At 37.6% G+C, this 10,516-nt stretch overlaps 1 non-coding gene across 1 annotated transcript; it reads left to right on the top strand.

The window, feature by feature from the left end:
- Window positions 1–6,498: 6,498 nt before the first annotated feature.
- On the top strand, window positions 6,499–6,571 carry Trnar-ucu (transfer RNA arginine (anticodon UCU)). The gene has a single exon. It is a non-coding gene; the product is annotated as a tRNA-Arg (tRNA).
- The last annotated feature ends 3,945 nt before the right edge of the window (window positions 6,572–10,516 follow it).

The raw sequence follows: 10,516 nt of genomic DNA, 5'->3' as shown, positions 1-10,516 counted from the left end.
GCTTTTTGAAAACAACGAACTGCACGTCTGAATGTATGACACATAGAAAGTTCACGAACATTTTTCTACGAGTAAACATTACTTGGCAGGTAATGTTTTCAATCTTGTAGACAGGTTGTGATAACAACACAGTAACAGAAACATATTCATGTTATACCTTACTACAATTTCAAATGTTTCTATTATATTCGAGGAAAAGCTGAAACGTCGTACAATCGTACGAAGATACGAGATTAGATGTTGTTTCACTATCAATTGTGCTATTCTATTTGACTGGAAATAATTACCTGTCAAATTAGTTATAATCAGTATATAGTGCGATGCTTTATTTAAGGCGCCCTGTCTCACATGAAGATTTTTTTGCCTCCGCTAACCGTTATGTTCCAAAGGATAAGTCTTAAGGTTAAAGGGAACTAACTGAACCTCCATAGGCCCACATGGTAATGTTTTTTGTTATAGGCCTTTCCTAACATTAAACTTTGGATAATCTACCCTGGATGAACTTTCAAGAAATATACCTGTTGACTATCACTCTTGGGCACTTTTTTCTCTTTGAACTCGGTTGCTCATTGTCAGACAGTGAGTTTTTAATATTTTTTTAAAATGTTACACTAGTAAAACCTTTTTTAGTTATATACTTTTTAACCAATCAGAAGCCATGTGAGTTGTTTTACTCTGACCATGAAAATTGAAATATTTTAGCCTCCGGAGAGCTTGCAGGCTTGCTCTAAAGTTATATACTTTCTTGTAAAAATGGTGATGTTCTGAGTTTAAATGGCTCGTGCACTAGTCATATTATCATACAGCTACTTGGCATTATATGCCTGCCAAAGTTTATACACATAATGCAGTTGATAAAATAAATTCTTCTGAGTCAAGCTTTTTGTGTGAAGTTGGCGAGAAGTTCGACATTCGATATTGAACATTGGACAAGAGAACGACATTGGACATTTAAAGCGTGAAGTTGGCGAGAAGTTAAACATTCGACATTGGACATTCGATTTAAGAACGACATTGGACATTCGAACCCAGAACGACATTGGACATTCGAATCCACAACGATATTGGACATTCGAATCCGAAACGACATTGAACATTCGATTTCAGAACGACATTGGACATTTGAATCTAAAAATGACATTGGACATTCGATACCAGAACGACATTGGACATTCGAACCCAGAACAACATTGGACATTCGAACCCAGAATGACATTGGACATTCGAATCCAAAATGACATTGGACATTCGATACCAGAACGACATTGGACATTCGAACCCAGAACGACATTGGACATTCGAACCAAAAACGACATTTGACGTTCGATACGAGATCGACATTGGACATTCCAATTCAGAACGACATTGGACATCTGAACCTAGAACGACATTGGACATTCGAACACAGAACGACATTGGACATTCGATTTCAGAACGACATTGGACATCTGAACCTAGAACGACATTGGACATTCGAATCTAAAACGGCATTATTGACATTTGATACCAGAACGACACTGGGCATTCGAAACAAGAACGACATTGGACGTTCGAACATAGAACGAAATTTGACATTTGAATCCAAAACGACATTGGACATTCGATACCAGAACGACATTGGACATTCGATTTCAGAACGACATTGGACATTCGAACTTAGAACGACATTGGACTTTCAAACCCAAAACGACATTGGACATTCGAATTCAGAACGACATTGGACATTCGAACCCAGAACAACATTGGACATTCGAATCCAAAACGACATTAGTAGTCTCCCTTGGCACCGATTCCTGAAAGTCTGCGAGTCCTCCTGAAAGTGTTGCAGACCGTTTAAAATGATTTAAAAAGAAACAGGAACTACTGTTCTGAATGGTTTGAAAGGACACATGGATTGCTGGGTCGGTGTTTTCTACCTTGGCACCGATTCCTGAAAGTCTGCGAGTCCTCCTGAAAGTGTCGCAGACAATTCTAAATGATTGAAGAGAAACATGGACTATTGTGACGATGTTTTCTCCCTTGGCACCGTTTCCTGAAAGTCTGCGAGTCCTCCTGAAAGTGTCGCAGACCATTCTAAATGATTGAAAAAGAAACATGGACTATTGGGGCGATGTTTTCTCCCTTGGTACTGTTTCCTGAAAGTCTGAGAGTCCTACTGAAAGTGTCACAGACCGTTTTTAATGGGTTGAATTGATACAGAGGCTAATGGGACGGTGCTTTCTCCCTTGGCACCTATTTCTGAAAGTCTGCGAGTGTTCCTGAAGGTGTCAGGAACTACTTGGTTAGTGTTATCTCTCTTTGCACCGGTTCTTGAAAGTCTGCGAGTCCTCCTGAAAATGTCACAGACCGTTTCTAATGGGTTGAAATGATACAGAGGCTACTGGGACGGTATTATCCCTCTTGGCACCGGTTCCTGGAGGTCTGCGAGTGTTCCTGAATGTGTCGCGGCCCGTTTGAAATGATTTAAAAAGAAACATGAACTACTTGATTAATGTTAACTCTCCTGGCACCGATTCCTGAAAGTCTGCGAGTCCTCCTGAAAGTGTCGCAGACCGTTTTAAATGATTGAAAAAGAAACGAGGATTATTGGGACGATGTTTTCTCCCTTGGCACCGGTTCCTGAAAGTCTGCGAGTACTCTTCAAAGTGTCACAGACCGTTCAAGAGGACTTGTAGACTTTCAGGAACCGTTGCCAAGGGAAAAACATCGTCCCAATAGTCCTTGTTTCTTTTTCAATCATTTAGAACGGTCTGCGACACTTTCAGGAGGACTCGCAGACTTTAAGGAATCGGTGCCAGGAGAGATACCAATAACTAAGTAATTCTTGTTTCTTTCATAATCATTAAAAACGGTCCCAGTAGCCTCTGTTACATTTCAACCCATTAAAAACGGTCTGTGACATTTTCAGGAGGACTCGCAGACTTTCAAGAAACGGTGCCAAGAGAGATAACACTAACCAAGTAGTTCTTGTTTCTTTTTAATCATTAGAAAACGGCCTGCGACACTTTCAGGAACACTCGCAGACTTTCAGATATAGGTGCCAAGGGAGATTATAAAGATCTTACATGCCTGCCTGTGTAAGACGGGGTTTTCCCTACCCGAGGGACAGTGTGGAATGGAAAACCGAGCGTTAGCGAGGTTTTTTATCCATGCTGTCCCGAGGGTAGGGAAAACAGTTGTCTTACACAGGCAGACATGTTAGATCATTTTTCTTGCCTATCATGTTCAAAATAGCTCGTTGAGACAAATAGGTTTGGGTATTTCTTGACATTATTTATAAAGTTTATGACGTCACAATGGTACCAGTACTATGTGACGTCACCTTAGTGCACGCTATTTTAGACAAGGTTTTTCCCTAGGGAAAGACAGGAATATCTATCCCCGGCGCGTGCTCGGATAAATGTATACTTTCCCCGCTAGGTAGGCAAGAAAACGCCGTCCTAGTAGCCTCTGTATCAATTCAACCCATTAAAACGGTCTGTGGCCATTTCAGGAGGACTCACAGACTTTCAGGAAATGGTGCCAAGGGAGAAAATATCGTCACAATAGTCCATGTTTCATTTTAAATCATTTAGAATGGTCTGCGACACTTTCAGCAGGACTCGCAGACTTTCAAGAACCAGTGCCAGGAGAGATAACACTAACCAAGAAGTTCCTGTTTCTTTTTAAATAATTTAAAACGGTCTGCGACGCTTTCAAGAGAACTCGCAGACTTTCAGGAATCGGTGCCAAAGGAGTCTACTAATGTCGTTTCGGATTCGAATGTCCAATGTCGTTCTGGGTTCGAATGTCCAATGTCGTTCTGGATTCGAATGTCCAATGTCGTTTTGGGTTTGAAAGTCCATTGTCGTTCTATGTCCGAATGTCCAATGTCGTTTTGGGTTCGAATGTCCAATGTCTTTCTAGGTTTGAATGTCCAATGTCGTTCTGAAATCGAATGTCCAATGTCGTTCTGGTATCGAACGTCCAATATCGTTTTGGGTTCAAATGTCCAATGTCGTTCTGTGTTCGAATGTCCAATGTCGTTCTAGGTTCGAATGTGCAATGTCGTTCTGATATCAAATGTCCAATGTCGTTCTGGTATCGAATGTTCAATGTCGTCTTGGATCCGAATGTCCAATGTCATTCTGTGTTCGAATGTCCAATGTCGTTCTGAAAAAGAATGTCCAATGTCGTTCTGATATTGAATGTCCAATGTCGTTTTTGATTCGAATGTCCAATGTCGTTCTGTGTTCCAATGTCCCATGTCGTTCTGCGTTCGAAAGTCCAATGTCGTTCTAGGTTCGAATGTCCAATGTCGTTCTGATATCAACTGTCCAATGTTGTTCTGGTATCGAATGTCCAATGTCGTTTTGGATCCGAATGTCCAATGTCGTTCTGTGTTCGAAAGTCCAATGTCGTTCTAGGTTCGAATGTCCAATGTCATTCTGATATCAACTGTCCAATATCGTTCTGGTATCGAATGTCCAATGTCGTTTTGGATCCGAATGTCCAATGTCGTTCTATGTTCGAATGTCCAATGTCGTTCTGGTATCAAATGTCCAATGTCATTTTGGATCTGAATGTCCAATGTCGTTCTGTGTTCGACTGTGCAATGTCGTTTTGGGTTCGAACGTCCAATGTCGTTCTAGGTTCGAATGTCCAATGTCGTTCTGAAATCGAATGTCCAATGTCGTTGTGGTATCGAACGTCCAATATCGTTTTGGGTTCAAATGTCCAATGTCGTTCTGTGTTCGAATGTCCAATGTCGTTTTGGGTTCGAATGTCCAATGTCGTTCTGTGTTCGAATGTCCAATGTCGTTCTGAAATCAAATGTCCAATGTCGTTCTGGTATCGATTCTCCAATATCGTTTTGGGTTCGAATGTCCAATATCGTTCTTGTATCGAATGTCCAATGTCGTTCTGAAGTCAAATGTCCAATGTCGTTCTGGTATCGATCGTCCAATATCGTTTTGGGTTCGAATGTCCAATGTCGTTCTAGGTTCGAATGTCCAATGTCGTTCTGGGTTCGAATGTCCAATGTCGTTTTGGATTCGAATGTCCAATGTCGTTTTGGGTTAGAATGTCCAATGTCTATGTTCAAATGTCCAATGTCGTTCTTGTATCGAATGTCCAATGTCGTTCTTGTATCGAATGTCCAATGTCGTTTTGGGTTTGAATGTCCAATGTCGTTCTGAAATCGAATGTCCAATGTCGTTCTTGTATCTAATGTCCAATATCGTTCTGGGTTTGAATGTCCAATGTTGTTCTGAAAACGAATGTCCAATGTCGTTCTTGTATTGAATGTCCAATGTCATTCTAGGTTCGAATGTCCAATGTCGTTCTGAAATCGAATGTCCAATGTCGTTCTTGTATCGAATGTCCAATGTCGTTCTGGGTTGTCCAATGTCGTTCTGAAATCAAATGTCCAATGCAAAATGTTTAACTTCTCGCCAACTTCACGCTTTAAATGTCCAATGTCGTTCTCTTATCCAAAGTTTAATGTCGAACTTCTCGCCAACTTCACACACTTTTTTATCATGCTAATGTTGAACATACCTGTGACTGAACGTTCTGTAAAGTACATGTTCTGGTAAAACAGGCCAGTTACGCGAAAAGGAAACAACTTTCATTTAGAAAGAGTCTCTTTCGGTTGATGTATTGAAATAGCTGGTTCTCAGCTTGCGAATGCATTTACAATTACTTGCACAGGAAGCAAGGTTACAAAAACCTCCACGGAATTTCGAAAGTCTTTTTCGTTGTATTTTTTAAACAAAAATCCTATGACAAAGTATATGAAGAGTTTCAAAAATCCATCAGCATATTACATCTTTACTGTATGATCCGTTCACTTAAACGCAAAACTGGAAATACAACGTTCAAATTTCGTTTCAATGGTTAATATGACGGAGATGTACAAATGCAATTACATTTTAGCTGTACAGTCTACACAAATATGACCTGTCTTATGTTTCTAAATATAAACCCTTCCAATAATCGATACAAATGCAAACAGACACGGGCGCGTATGCACGTGCTCAAGCACATACTAATTTAATCTTACCTCGCTGCCTTACGGAAGGTGGGTGGTTCTGATGAAATGATGCACAGAGGGGCTCCGGGTCTTCCTCCACAATGAAAAGCTTGAACGTCGCCATATGACCTATGACTGCGTAGATTTGACGTTAAACTCAAAAACAAAACAAAATTATCTCGGGTAAAAATTACTGTGAATAATATCTTAGTTGTATGACTACTAAACTAACCATTCTTTTGTTGCGCGGCATCAACTGTTATTGTTGCGACGTATCACGGTAGTACACAATCTTAGTTTTGCTCCTTAAAACAATGAGTTTTACCAAAATTTGCTACAAAGTTCTGTATTCTTTTTACAGTACACTACTTGTGGCGTTTCTTTTACTATAAACACCGTTTTTCTTTCGACTTAAGAATTAACGAAACACGTCATCACTTATTCCATGTAACGACCACCTCACCAAGACGTCACTTCTGTAAGCTGTCCCCGTAGCGCAGTGGATAGCGCGCTGGACTTCTAATCCAGAGGTCGCGGGTTCGAATCCCGCCGGGGATGCTTTTTATTTTTGATGACCTATTGGTATTCTGATCTGTTTTAAATTAGTTATTGTGCTCGATGGAAATGATAATGCTAGGACATACCACTGACGCCAGACCAGAAAGAAAATGCCTCTGTACATGTTATACCCTGCCCCTAGGTATTCTATAAGAATCATGGTCATGAAGGGAAAAATATACTAACCCGTTTCAATCGCACATTTTATACCTAAAACACGCAGTTCGGTGAATGTGTACTATGGATATCAAACAAGTGGTAATTTATCTTTCATTCATCATTTCGAGTTTTATTGTAAAAATGTGTTGTTGTTTTTTCGGCGACGCCGTCTAAATTCGTTTTCGTTACCTATGCCACGTGACTTCAGTTTGCAAATCAAACTACTTGATAACGCATTATAGATAATTAATCAAAATGGAAGATTTATGCAACACTCTGCCTGATTGGACGAGAGTGTCAATTTCTTTCACTCTGTTGATTGTGCTACGCTGAGTGAAATGTAGACAAAGCGTTTATCCTAAACGACGCTGTTTTAAAGCTAAATTTGGCTCAGTATATTTAGCAAGAATATTGATATATCTCAAAATGATAAGTAAGTTTAATAAATATGATAAAAACCTGTTCAAATACCAACATATATCAAATTAAAGAAAGAGCTGAATACGGTCTGCGTATCACGTGAATAAGGGTGTGATAAGAGTCTTTTATGTAGAGAAGTGCTTTTTAAAAGATTTTCCTTGTTACAATTGTCGTCTGTAAAAGGTTTCTTACTTTTGTGACTTATTCAGATTGCATATTAAAATGAGTACTTGTTTGCTTTGATATATTTGTTATAAATTATTTAACTGATTTATAATATATGAATATTTTTCTTTAGTATGGTATGATTTTTATCAAACTCGATGTGTAACAATATCGTAAGGTCTCCTGCTATTTTGTTACAAATGGGGATAGGGACCAATTTAGCTAAAATTATAAACACGTTTAATGACCTTAACCGCTTCATGAATCTTCATCAAACTACTGCTGTAATTATTCGTCTAAGGATAAACGAAACAAAATTGCAACCTACGAAACCTTTGCGAAAAATTAAAAGAGAACCATTTAAATTGTTAAAGTGCAGTGTTTAGTTTTGCAATTAGAAAAATGTTAGATGAAAGATGAATGTTAGATGAAAAATTCATAAACTTCTTTCCTTATTACAATTCGCCGACCATCATTTTTAAAGATATTTCTTGTTTTATTCTGTTTTTGTTTGTTTACATTTCGCCAAACATGTGCACACTGCCGTGACCTCTAGACCGGATGTTCGTTAGGGAAGGTCAAGCAAGTTTTTTCTGTAACGTTGACGAAAGCATAAGATATGTTGATAATCTCAGCAATATGGAATATTGAGACAATGTGTCTGGTGCACGATGGAAGATAAATTATCGCTCGTTCAATATACTAGGTACCCATTCACCGAACTGTGCGTTTAAGCTGAGAAATTTACGATTAAAACGGTGTTGATATCCAGCTTTCTCTGACATGTTCTAGTCCTAGGGTAAGTATAACATTATAGCTCTTTCTTCTGTACTCCTGGTCCAAATGGACAGTCAACTGGAATTGCACATTATACTTACGTTGCTATATTTTCCCTGTACAGCCAGTTCTGATGAGATAACCTCAGTGTCAACATTTGGTTGAATTTTCTTCGCAATGATAAACGTAACAAATGTCTTCAGCAACAGACAGTGACATGAACCGAGCACACGAACATTTAACATTTGTGAAATTCTCACATTAATTACTTTCCCCTACGCACAGACGTTGCTTTGTACTCAAGTATTTTAAGTATTATCATTATGTTGTTGTTGTTGTTGATGTTGTTATTATTATCATTATTATTATTATTATTATTATTATTATTATCATCATCATCATCCTCATCATCATCATCATTATTATTATAAAGCCACAATTACATAGAACATTCTTTTCATATATTTTATGCTTTAAATACAGCATATATCACAAAAGACACAAAAAAACGAGTTTATTTCTAAAAAAATGTGAAATAAATATGAATATAAAATACCTTTACAGCTATGCTTTCACTTTCAGTTTGGTAATTTTGCAGTGATTTAAAGCATTCATATTTTTAAATGATGACACTACCTGGAGAAATAGGTTATGTGAGGTTTACTTTTATAGACAAAATAATTTTTCAAAATCGAGTTTGTTGAGCTGTTGATATTTTCTCAACAGAATACAAAAGACTATTGAAAAGTAAGCAGGCATGTATGCTGTTTTACCGTCCAGATATATAATGTACTATGTTTTATTCTTTTTGGTAAAAGAAAGAAATAGAGCAGAAATATCGCACAGTTTAAGTAGGGCAAGAAAGTTTTATAAATACTTATTTTACAGATCAAACTGTCCTTTTGTGATCGCAGGTTGTAAAGGCCATTCAGAAAGTACTATTTCTAATTGTACGTGATGAATATATATATTCTATCAGTTAGCGTGTTGTAAGAAGGGCCGGTAGGTAGGGAATTATGACCACGTGTGTCAGTCATACCTATATAGGTATTTAAATTGCTTCTTCATTTGCAATGATAGAACGGACGCAGTGGTCAAGTGGTAACAATATCTAACTAAGAAAAGGCTGTAGTCTGTAATTTTATGTAACGTACAACACATGTAACAGTCCGAGGGCACATTATTGTATCTTATTTCGTAAAAGTTTTTCCTTTTAAAAAATCCCTTTTCGTGTTTCTTATTTGTAAATTACTCCGCCCCTGCTGTGACTGCTTCTCAATTACATATATTTCTTTCAAATGACTTTTTTACAAAAAATTAGACTTATGTTAATAAATAATTTGTTTGGGGAAATTATAAGTGCTTAATTATCTGGCATTCGTGTAAACTAAGCAGAAATGCTAAAGCTAAGATAAATACAACCATAAGCGACGCTTTATTCAGAAAACAAATACACGCTCTCTCCATTTCCGCCACGACAATCACGGTGAACTTTGAGAAAATCTGTCTATAACGAATGTTTTATTTAATCACGTCAAGAAGCTAAATTTCTAACCAACTGAATAAAGGTTTATTACAAAATGGCGACAAGATCACCGTCAAAGTGCCGTTTCATAATGAGGTATTTTAGTTTAGAACGGCAGTCAAGTTTTCGGTGGAATAATAAACCCTCGTTTTTGTTAAAAATATCAGGCAATGATAAATTTCTGAAGTAGGATCCCATATGAAATTCAGTTGATATGAAAATTAGTTCGTCAATATGAACACGGTCGATTTGTTGGCAAGAATTATCGTACAGTGGATGCATTTGGATGCATTATTAATGTCACTAAACTTACAACTCTGATAAAAATTCTTCTTTAGTCGGTGCCAGAGGGCATTAGTTGTTGCAAAATTCATTACCTCACATGAACAGATTCAGCCAAACCGGTGCTTATTCCTCTATGCTTCGAAAGGATCTTCTTACAGATTTTGGTCACCACTCGCATGATTATATTTTCTTTTTGTTTTAAGTATTTTATTAAAAATCAAAGTATATTTTTCTGAAAAAAAATCCATATTTTTTATGTAATTATGAAAAAGGTCAGTTAAACTTGGATACATTGAATCATGTATTGTTGCAATGCAATCTTACGCGGTATCCTATTGGCGTATCATTGTCTGAAATATTCGGCACGATCAGCAATGGCTATCATCACTTTCAGAAAGTGCTAATACAAAGTGGTCTCCCTTGAACCGCATTTTTACCAGTCTGTTATTGTTACACGTCTGTTGGAGGTCACAGTAAATATATGGAATAACTTCACGGTAAACATTGTCTTTGCCTTTCCCCCTTCCTAAAACATAAATTGTAAATTTTCAGAACCATTTAGCTAGCTGCTGCTGTTTTTTTATTACTATTTTGTAATTGTTTCTTGTTACTGT

This window comes from Mercenaria mercenaria, chromosome 2, assembly GCF_021730395.1.
Source record: "Mercenaria mercenaria strain notata chromosome 2, MADL_Memer_1, whole genome shotgun sequence".
Taxonomy (NCBI): Eukaryota; Metazoa; Mollusca; class Bivalvia; order Venerida; family Veneridae; genus Mercenaria; species Mercenaria mercenaria.
This window is presented reverse-complemented; position numbering and strand designations above follow the sequence as displayed.